The following is a 10649-nucleotide window of genomic DNA, read 5'->3' as shown; positions in this document are numbered from 1 at the left end:
ATACAAAGTGACAGCTATAGTATTTGAAGCTTTTTTGACTGGCTGTTGCTATTATGAAAACCATTATCTCGTTTTCTTTTCTATTACCAGCTTTTGAATCACATTTTTGCTTTTCTTCTCCCCCAACAAATAATAGATAGGTTCCACATGTAGCGCAACACACGTACCCATTTCTGATGCTGGAGGAAATTTAGGAAAGATTTATCTGGAGCGTATTTTTTTAAAAAAGATAAATGTGGTCTTTAATAAATGAGAACAAAAAAGGATGATCCTCTGTTGCCGAATATTTCATTGTGTTAAATAGAGCTGACTTGAGTTGAATTAAACGTCTGAGTTCATGTAAGTTTCTGCAGTGGGATAGTCTTGAGAAATATTCATGTAATTATTTTGTCTTTTAGAAGGGTGCATCACTGGGCTGCTTTGATGCGTGACAATGTTTTTTGTTGTTTCAATAATAAACATTAGGCATTTTTAAGGCACAGTTGTTCAGAGAATTAAATACTACGTTTTTATTTTTAAAAAAGTTGATGTGATGTTATGCTGCCTTTAAACGGAAGAATGAGGATGCAAATTTGGAGAATGAGGTAGCTTTGCTGTGTGAATGCCGTTGTTGGGAATCGTAGTTGGGATACGTGGCATTCTCAGTTTTGTTTTGCATACTCCGACGCATGGTGATGGATTTCTACATGTGCATGACACCTGGCTGACCAAAAAATAGTTGTGATGCAAGCAATGAGTGGGGGAGAAATTCCTCCTGGTTCAAGATTTACCCTTTTCATGTAATCATAGAAATTTATGGGGCTGAAAAGGCCATTTGGCAGCACTAGAGTGACCAGAATTTGGCAAATGGTTAATTTTGGTCCACTCACAACACAGTCAATGCACTTTACAGTCTAGCCTGTGAAGCGCTTTGAGACGTCGCGACAATGTGAAAGGCGCTGTACCAAATGCAAAGATTATTATTCTTATAATTAATTGTGAATCTGGTTTTCTGCGAGTTCTGTTAAGAAACAACAGAAACCTGATTTCAAAGTCAAGTCTGAGTGCAACAATTTACCAAATTCTGCAAATTGTTGTACTCAGCCTTTACTCTGAAATAATTAACACGGCGAAACATGGCAGCCAATTGCGCACAGCAGTGTCCCACAAACAGTCGTGGATTGAGTGACCAAATTATTATTGTTTTTTTTCGAAGGATTATTATCTCCGGAAAAGCAATCCGCCAATCGACTAACAACTGAGTTCCGACTTACTGCTAGACAAACAAAGACGTGTGGAGCAAGGAAAGTTGCCCAACATCTCGTCCTGCTCGGAATCGAACCCAGGTCTCTCACTTTCGAGGTGAGTGCTTCTAACCACTGAGCTACAGGACTCCATGAAATACTACATAAAGAGAGTTTATGCAAGTCTCAACCCAGGTGGAAATTCTCCCTAAAGCATGATGTTTAATATAATCTTGTGTTACACTGACAAATCTACTTTCTTGAAGCACTTTCTTAGCGTTCTTGAACCAATTGTTCATCACGGTTTGTACCTCAGCACCGGTATCACTGAGGAGTGCCCCAAGACTCTCACCTCTAAGTCAGCAGTTGTGGATTCAAGTCCCAAGCCCGATATTAAATTCAGTCAAGGCTGCATCGTTGAATGAGATGATAACCAACGTTCCCATCTGCCTGTTCAGGTAAGCATTCAAAGTTCTCATGGGATGATTGAGATCTTCCTTATGATTGATACTTATGTAAAAATCACTGGTGTACTGTGGTTGCTGTTTGACTTCAAATTTTGCTGAATCACAGTTTTATTGATATCCACATTCCCGGCAAACGGGTGATATATTTCCAAAATATGCCACACATATTGTTATCTGCTGCAAAGATGATGCCTATATTGTTTGTTGTATAAGGAAAAAAAAGAATTATCAGTGTGTGGTCTGTGACAACAATACAGTCGAAGCCTGAGAACAAATCTGGCTGGAATAATAAATAGGTTTCACTTCACTCATGTTGGCAAATTTAATCCCGACAATTCCGTTTTTAAGGAGAGGAGGATAATAATTTCACAAAGCTAAAATTGGAAGTCTGTTACTGATGTTGTGTCTACACTATTTTCTGCAAAGAAACATTGTGAAGCCGGGAGGATTCGATTTTTGTAAAAGGATTTCTAAGTGTTTAATCATCAGGACAGGATTTTCCTTCTAAGGAAATTAATCAAACCACATGCCCATTGATAGTACTTCCTTTATGTCTTCAGAAATGCAAACATGGATACGGCAGCAATTCATTAACGTGACACAACACTTTCTTACTCAGTTGAAATGATAGATTACTAGATAGGATTAAATGCCTGGCGCACTATAATACTGTGTGAAGTCAGTGTGAACTGAATAGCAAGTGCAGAAAAATGCAGCAGGTTGCGTCTCTGTGCATGTGATACCAGAGTGTTACTGTAAACTTGAGATGCATTAATTAGGATCATCTCAGTGACCTTTTGGTTAATGTGCTGCAATTCGCTCGCAGATGCAATGATTTTTAACAGTTGTTTGCAAAATGAGAGAGGCTTCATCCCATTCTGTTGACATGGGCTGTCATAAACCTGCGTTCAGGTGAGTGATCAATTGGCAATCTTTCACAGAGGGAACTACCAGTTAATCTATAATGGCTGAAATCCCATCCCATTACCAAACTGGGGGATTTGAGCCCCAAGACAGATATTGAATTCAGTCCAGGCTGACACTTCTATACAGTGTTGAGGCAACGCTGTATCGTAGAACGTGCATGTTGGCTGCGATTTTGAGGATTTGTGATTCTCAAAATACTAATAACCAGCTATTTGATGCACTCTTCCTGATTGACAAATGTAAATAATTATATAAATATAAACCATTTTAGACTTCTCAAACTATCATGTTCAATAAAAAAAACAAATTGCTCTTGTGGCTGGATCAAACAAATGACAAAAAAAATTATAATTCTTGTATTTGATATAATGCCTTATCTGTCTGTTTAGATGTTCTTAAGCATGGTGTTGGGTTTCTATATGTGTCAGTCATCTGACTGACTGGAAAAAAAAGGTTTCTCATACTTTAAGAAAATCGTCCAGTATCTTTGCCTCAACCAACCTTCCTGGGAACTTGCTCCAATTGTTCATTGGAGCATACATGCTTAAGGAAAATAAATGCTTCCTGGTGTCTGTCACTAAATTTCCCTTGACAATGGTGAACTTCTTATTCTGCTGCCTTGGCGTATCCGCACATCTTGATCCGAGATCGCTCCTCAATCCCATTGAAAATCTTACATTGGTATATCATCAAATCTCATGTGTTCAATAAAATATGAATAATTGAAGTTAGATATTGGATTCAAGTATTCCAACACAGGATTGTTTTACATGCAGCAATGACTTTCTTACCCTGTGTGTGTTTAACACATCTTAAAATAAGATGTGTTACAATATTTATTGAGTGCGTTGGTGGTATCTATTAATAAGACAGCAATACTCTGCTATTTCATATCGTAACCACAGTATATTGACAGGTTGTTCACTGTAGCTATATTTGGAGATATGATGATAGAACTGGATAGTTATCTGTGCAATAGGCCTTGTACACATTAGCTGGTAAGACTCCAGCAGTACCCCAATGCACACTCTGGGGTCCCAGGCTCTTGCCAACCTGTGCCTAATGTTTTCCCGAATTAAGTAAGCAGGATGTATCCATTCAGGGAGAGCATGCCCATTCCATTCCAACAATCTACCTTTGGAATTTCCATGTGTTGGTGGGATTCATGGAATTAACAGCTTGGTTTGGATACTCTTTTCGCATGTGTCAGATTCCTGGCTGACCAAAAAAATACATATGGCTGGATGTAACTGTACATTGGTATAATGAGTGGTAGTTTTAATACATTGTTCACAACAAAGATATCCTGGGTTTTTTGATGTGACTCAAAAAGTAATTACTATTATTGCAATAGTAATATTATTTAAAGCAGTTTTAAGAATGGATCTGAATTAAAATTGTTCCATCTATTGCTCCCTGCACAGAGATGCAGTCAATGAATTCAGAGTGAATCTGGGAAAAAGTGTTAATTTTAAACCCTTGAACAGATAGTATTGTTGTTAAAAAGTTACAGGATTTGGTGCCTGATAAAATCAGGAGCTGTAAATGGATTGCTCTTGTTCGTCAGCAAAACACACAGTCGCTACACTTTATGGTTTATCCTGTGAAGTGCTTTGAGATGTCCTCCCAATGTGGAAAGCATTATTTCGAATATAAGGATTTTTATTACTATTTAGTTTTGTAAGTGGCACATGTGCTTTGTCTTTGGCAAATCTGGATGAACTATTCGTCAGTGCTGCCTTAAAGTGCGAAAGGGATCCAGTTACTTTGAGACTCTTACCACAAGTACATAATTTAACAGATCTCCAGGACCTTGCAGATCTATCAAGCTATGAGCCCTTATGCTGTCATCCCAATATATATTGAACCCTAACCTTGGCTGCATACGGCATGTACTCTACCATATCTTACTGTTTGCTATGATGGAGTGCTCTATCAGTTCCAAGGACAGGGTCTGAGTAGAAGAGTATCAGTCTCTTTGCAAGACGTAGTTTACCTTTCCATGGCCTTATGGAGCAAGCTATTTTCTTTTGGAAATGACCATTTGTAATGTCATTTCCTCGGTCTATTAGGATTCAATGGCTGAGGTACTAGAGTGTGTGATGCATTCTTTCAATACCTAACTTCACATCTTGGAGCACTTTGAGGAATCCTATAACCTGGTGTTCAACGTGGTGACATGCATCTTCACTTTCATGCCTTCAGGTACACTGAAGCATTGGTAGTTATCGGAATGATTCCTGTTCTCAGGGCCATCATGTCTACTTACAATCCATCCATCCTGTTGTAGCTTTAGCCGCTAGCTTTCTATTGCATTGATTGATCTCAGAAAATCCATCCCTCCAATTCTCCTCCCTTTGGTTCCTTTCTGCTTCAAAGCTACGCTCGTAACAGTTAGGTTGATCATCATTATAACTGTGAGATATTTTGAGCTTAATATTTTCCAGTTCCTTTATAATGAATTACTACAAAGTGACTTAATTAAGTCTGTTAGGTGCCTGGGTTATTGGAACCTTGTTTAGTTGAAACCAAGTTGTAAACTTGGGGACAAATTTGTTGGGCAAGTTTCCTTGCTCCACACACCGCTGTTTACCTATCAGTAAGTAGGAACCCTGTTGTTAGTCGATTGGCAGATTGTTTTTCCGAGGACAATAATCCTTTAAAAAAAACAATAATTTTGTCACTCAAACCATGACTGTTTGAGGGACACTGCTGTGCGCAATTGGTTGCCGCATATCACCCACAAATATACAGTCAATTCAATTAACAGTATATTCTGTGAAGCGCTTTGAGACGATTAGAAGACGTGAAAAGCGCTATATCAAAAACAAGGATTATTATTATATTAAACAGTGAACATTCACACCAAAAGTACAACAAACACAGCAATGTATGTATGTATCGCTATATTAAGCATACATTACCTCATTAACTGGATAATTATCTGTAAAAGATTTGGGTCATGCATCTGTCTCATAGTTTTAGCGATGATCTGTAATGTAACAGAAAAGCTCTCCATAATATTTGTTTCGGAAGCATGGCAATTAATTTATATATATATATACACACACACACACGTGCATTCACATTAGGCACTGGGGCTGGCTGTCACTACACACATAAGGAAGATGAATAACTCTGAGAATAAACTGGAGATTTGAGAGCAGAATAAAATATGGGTTTCATCAGTCAGTACAAGCAGCTGCCCAGAAAGCTGTTAGTTTTGTAATATATGAACATTTATCAGAGGTTAAGTTCTTATGTTCAGCATTTTGAAACCTAATGATGTATTGTTCATACAGATCGAAACCAATTTGAGTGGGTATTTTAATACAGTATTTGTTTCTCTCTTCCAATTTGCTGCTTTTGTTTCCTGAAGGATCATTTCAACAAACAATGATAACTTGCAGTTGTACAACATCCTATACATTGAATAATGTCTTGAAGTCCTTCACAATGATGGGGTTAAACCATAAGTAAGGGAGACGAAAAGGGGGGGATGACTAAAGGCGGAGTCCAATAGGTAGATATTTAGATGGTATTGAAAGATAGATGGGGGAGGGGGTAAAACGGAAGGATAGAGGGAGGAAATTAGGGTTGTAGTAGCTGTAGTTCATGCATTTTGTGCTGTGTTTTGGATGCACAGGCCCTTTGTAAAGTGTGGTGTTTCAAGGCGAGATCATTCTAGAGATGTAATACATTTGCCTTTAATTTTTTTCAATGAGGAATTGAAGTGAACAAAACATTTCTCAAGGCACCACAGTGTGTCAGCACAGCCACAGGCACTAATACCTTAGTCAATTTTATATTTTGTAACCAGATAAACACTTATCTGTGGTACACTCTGAAAATGGATTGGTTTAACCCAGTAAGCACTTTTGCTGTGGCTTCTGGTAAATTGAAATACCTGGAAGTGATAATTACCACTTGATTTGATTAACACGGGCTATCAGGAGATCCTGCATCAGTCAAGTGAGGTGATTTTGTTGATTCATTTAACAGCATCTTCATTCACAACACATCTGTCTTGACCAACAATCCGCCAGACAAAAATGGTCATTCACTTCCTGTCTGCGGAATACTGCTGGGTGCAAATTGACTGCCACGATTGCCTACAAATAAACTGTCACTAGACTTTACAGTGAATCCTTATTGAGACGTCTCAAAGCGCTTCACAGAACATACTGTAAAGTGAATTGACTACATATTTTGTGAGGCGAAACGTGGCAGCCAATTACGTACAGCAGTGTCCCACAAACAGTCGTGGATTGAGTGACCAAATTCAAGGATGTTACTTTGAGTTGTAGTGACAGGGTACTTGTTGGTGAACATTGCAGCCCATTTGTGCATAGCAGTGTCCCACAAACAGCCACGAAATGCATAATCCATTTTATCTGAGGGATTGGAACGTTCAGCAGGTCAGGCAGCATCTATGGAGAAAGGGAGGGATTGTTGGCCAGGACGCCAGAATCTCTCTTTAAGAGATCAGTTTTGTAGAATTATTGGAAGGGACTGGGAAAAGGCAGCTGTGATAAATGATTTCTTCACACGAGCCATGAATACAGATAATTACCACTTGATTAGATTAACACAGGCTATCAGGAGATCCTGGAAAATAAAAACCTAAATAGGGTAGAGGAGCAAAAGGATCTGGAGGTACATAAACACAATTCACTAAAATAGCAACACAGGTTAAATAAGGCCATAAAAAAAGCAAACCAGGTATTGGGGTTCACTTCTAGAGGGGTAGAAATGAAAACCAGGGAAGTTATGGTTTACTTCTATAGAACCTTGGTTAGACTACACTTAGAATACTGTGTGCAGCTCTGATGTCCACATTACAGAAGGGATGTAGAGGCCCTGGAGAGGGTGTAAAGGAGATGCACAAAGATGATCCCAGAACTGAGAGGTTATACCTATCAGGAAAGACTGAACATGCTTGGACTCTTCTCTTGAAAAGAGGAGGGTAAGGGGTGACCTGATAGAGATCTTTAAAATGATGAAAGGTTTTGATAGGTTAGACATAGGGAAGATGTTTCCTCTTGTGGGGGAGACCAAAACCAGGGGCCATCGATATAAAATAGTCACAAATAGATCAAATAGGGAAGTTAGAAGATTTTTTTTCACACAGAGAGTAGTGGGAATGTGGAACATACTACCACAAGGAGTTGTTGAGGCAAATAGCACAGATGTATTTAAGGGAAAGCTAGATAGGTACATGAGGGAGAAAGGTATAGAAAGTTATGCTAGAAGGCTTAGTTGAGGAAGGGCAGGAGGAGGCTCATGTGGAGCATAAACACCGGCATAGACGAGTTGGGCCGAATAGTCTGTTTCTGTGCTGTATATTCTAATGTATTCTAATGTAAGACACATTAATTTCCAGACTCACTCTCATTAAGTCTGGCCAATGCTGGCTAATCAAAAATAAGGAATTACATCTTTATAAGGTGATCAGTGATGGGAAAAACCTGTGCCCTTGGCTCACAAATTTCAGCCATAGGTCGAGATGAAAAGAAAAGGTGCTGGAAATTCACAGCAGGTCTATTAGCAACTGAAAGAGAATGGCCAGTTAAGCTTTCAGGTGTGAGCTTTCATCAGAACTGAATTGAATCAAAGTTCAATTGTTCAGAGTGTTGAGTAAAAGACATTTTGCTCAGTTTTCTGGCTGGGTACCTCTGCCTGGCACTGCCCCACTGTGCTGTATTTGAGAACACAAATGTAATGGAGCAAAGCATCAAACCTTTCTCTCATCGCTCTGCACTGTGCAGCATGTTGCACTTCAATGAGCTGTAGCATCAAAGTTTGACCATTTAAACTCGCTGCTTCCTATTTCTCTCCCAGGTACTTTGTAACTGGATTTGGGTGCCACTTTGACGTGTGGGGTCTCTATTCCTACATTTTAAGCCCTGTGAGACATTTCAGCCCTGTATTAAGGTGCTGTATAAAATGCAAGGATTATTATTATTATTTATTGTACATCTTGAGCATGCCAAACATCATAATTAATGTGCCATTTATAATTTGAAGGTTTTTTTGGGGTAACTATTTAAATCATCAAAGCGTGAATTCAATTTGTATCCTTTTTATTAATCTAAACCGCATTTAGACATAGAGCCATCAATTTCCTATTGTAGAATTCACAGAAATGTTGTAAAAATGTTTGTCAAATTTATTGCAATAAGAATTTAAAACAGCTTCATTATTTTAAGTGAATTCCTATTGAAATGACCATAAATTGAGAACGCACAGTCGAGGTACACCGTGCGAAAAAATTTAGTGCTCCTCTGGAATAATTTCAAGGCTACAGTTCAGTTATGTTACGATCTGCCCTAACTTGAGTGATAAACATTTATTCCTACCCCGCCCCCCGCAGAGTATTTCACTAAGTGTACGTCCTTTTGGTGTCTGTTCCAGTCTGTTAACACATTTGTCCTTTGTGTTGCTTGCTTTGAGTCAAGAAAAATTTGTTTCAACAACCTAGGGCCATCATATGACCTCCGAAGAAATTACTTTGACAAGAGCCTAGAAAGTATCTGATGGGGGCAAAGGGAGGAGTGAACATAACAGCAAACTCTTTATTTCTGTATCTTGCTTTCTTTCCACCATATTTTTGGTGAAGGCCAATATTAAAGTAAGAAATTGCATTTTCTCTTTTCACAACTGACTGAGCATTGCAAATAGCTCGACAAAAGTAAGTCACTACCTATAGGAGAAAAAAGGTGTTAAGGGGGAAAGTAAAAGGTGGCTTGGGCATGTCAATTGAACATACTTTAGTTGGGTGGTGGTGTCATTATTTGATCATTTGAGAATAACTGATCTGCAAACAAAAAAAACATGGTAGCGATTGGAAAGGAAGCTATTTGCCTTCTGGCACATGGTGATAAATCAAAGATTTTTATATCCCTTTTGAGCAAATTGCATTTTGAAAGCCAAGAGTACGTATGACACGGTAGTGGATCAAAACACCATCACGTGTATGTGTGAAGTCTGCTAAGGCTCTGGTTGTGCCTGGGATACATCACTGATATTCCAAGTCAACACGAGGCTAGCAAAAAATCATCTGTAAATCAAAGTCCTTACTCTTGATATAGGACTTTCACAGGACTTGAGTGTGTATTTTTGTAGGTGAACCCAGTAGCCAATTTGCATATAGCAATGTCCCACAAACAGCAATGAAGTGAACGACCCAATATTTTGGTGGGGGGATTGAATAAATATTATGTGGTTGGATGAAAGAATGCTAATAATATTGTGACTGCTATGATCTGCCTCACCATCATCAACAGAATAAAACCAGCACAGCTCAAATGTTAAAATATTTCAGTATATGTAAATCACGACGTATTAGTAAACTTATAATTTGCATCACGATATGATCAAATTGCTGATAACGCTGGCGACTAAATAATGACAAAGATTTTGTAGGTGAATGCAGTCCGGCCTCTGAGTCAGAAAATTGTGGGACTTAAACCTACTTCAGGACTTTGAGCTCACAGTCTAGACCGACACTCCAGTGTGGGCTTGGGGAGCATTCCATTGCCGGAGGTGCAATTAAGAGTTAAAGATCTCAAGACCCAATTTGAAAAGAAAAGTGAGTTTCTCAGGTGTCCTGGCTACCAATCCTGACGGATTAAAAATGTGGAACATTGCTGTGAACAAATTTTCTGCTGGCTTTTGCCTGCCTACAAATACAGTCATTACTCTTTACAGTAAAATCGTGTGAAGTGCTTTGATATGTTCTCCATGTGATAAGACGCCACATCAAATTTAAGGATTATTTATTGCTATTATTCAAGGTTATATGATTGCTTGAACATTTATAAAATTGAAATCTAACTTAATACCTTACTTTGCCTTTTAGAGCAAATAGATAGTCCAGGTTGTAGAGTTTGAAAATGCTACTGATTCCTGAATAGAGTGATTTAGTAGTTGTCTTTAAGTGATGACATAGAAAAATTGTTCACGTTTATACCTGTATAGACTGTAGCTTTATCATTTTGTCAGATAATTGCCATATCTGAGCTGCGTTAAT

The 10649-nt window shown here is 38.5% G+C and overlaps 1 non-coding gene across 1 annotated transcript; it reads right to left on the bottom strand.

Moving 5' to 3' along the window:
* Positions 1-1300: 1300 nt before the first annotated feature.
* Positions 1301-1373, bottom strand: trnas-cga. The gene has a single exon. It is a non-coding gene; the product is annotated as a tRNA-Ser (tRNA).
* Positions 1374-10649: the final 9276 nt, after the last annotated feature.

This window comes from Callorhinchus milii, unplaced genomic scaffold (assembly GCF_018977255.1).
Source record: "Callorhinchus milii isolate IMCB2004 unplaced genomic scaffold, IMCB_Cmil_1.0 Scaffold18, whole genome shotgun sequence".
Taxonomy (NCBI): domain Eukaryota; kingdom Metazoa; phylum Chordata; class Chondrichthyes; order Chimaeriformes; family Callorhinchidae; genus Callorhinchus; species Callorhinchus milii.
Note: the sequence above shows the minus strand (reverse complement) of the source record. Positions and strands in the feature narration are given on the sequence as shown.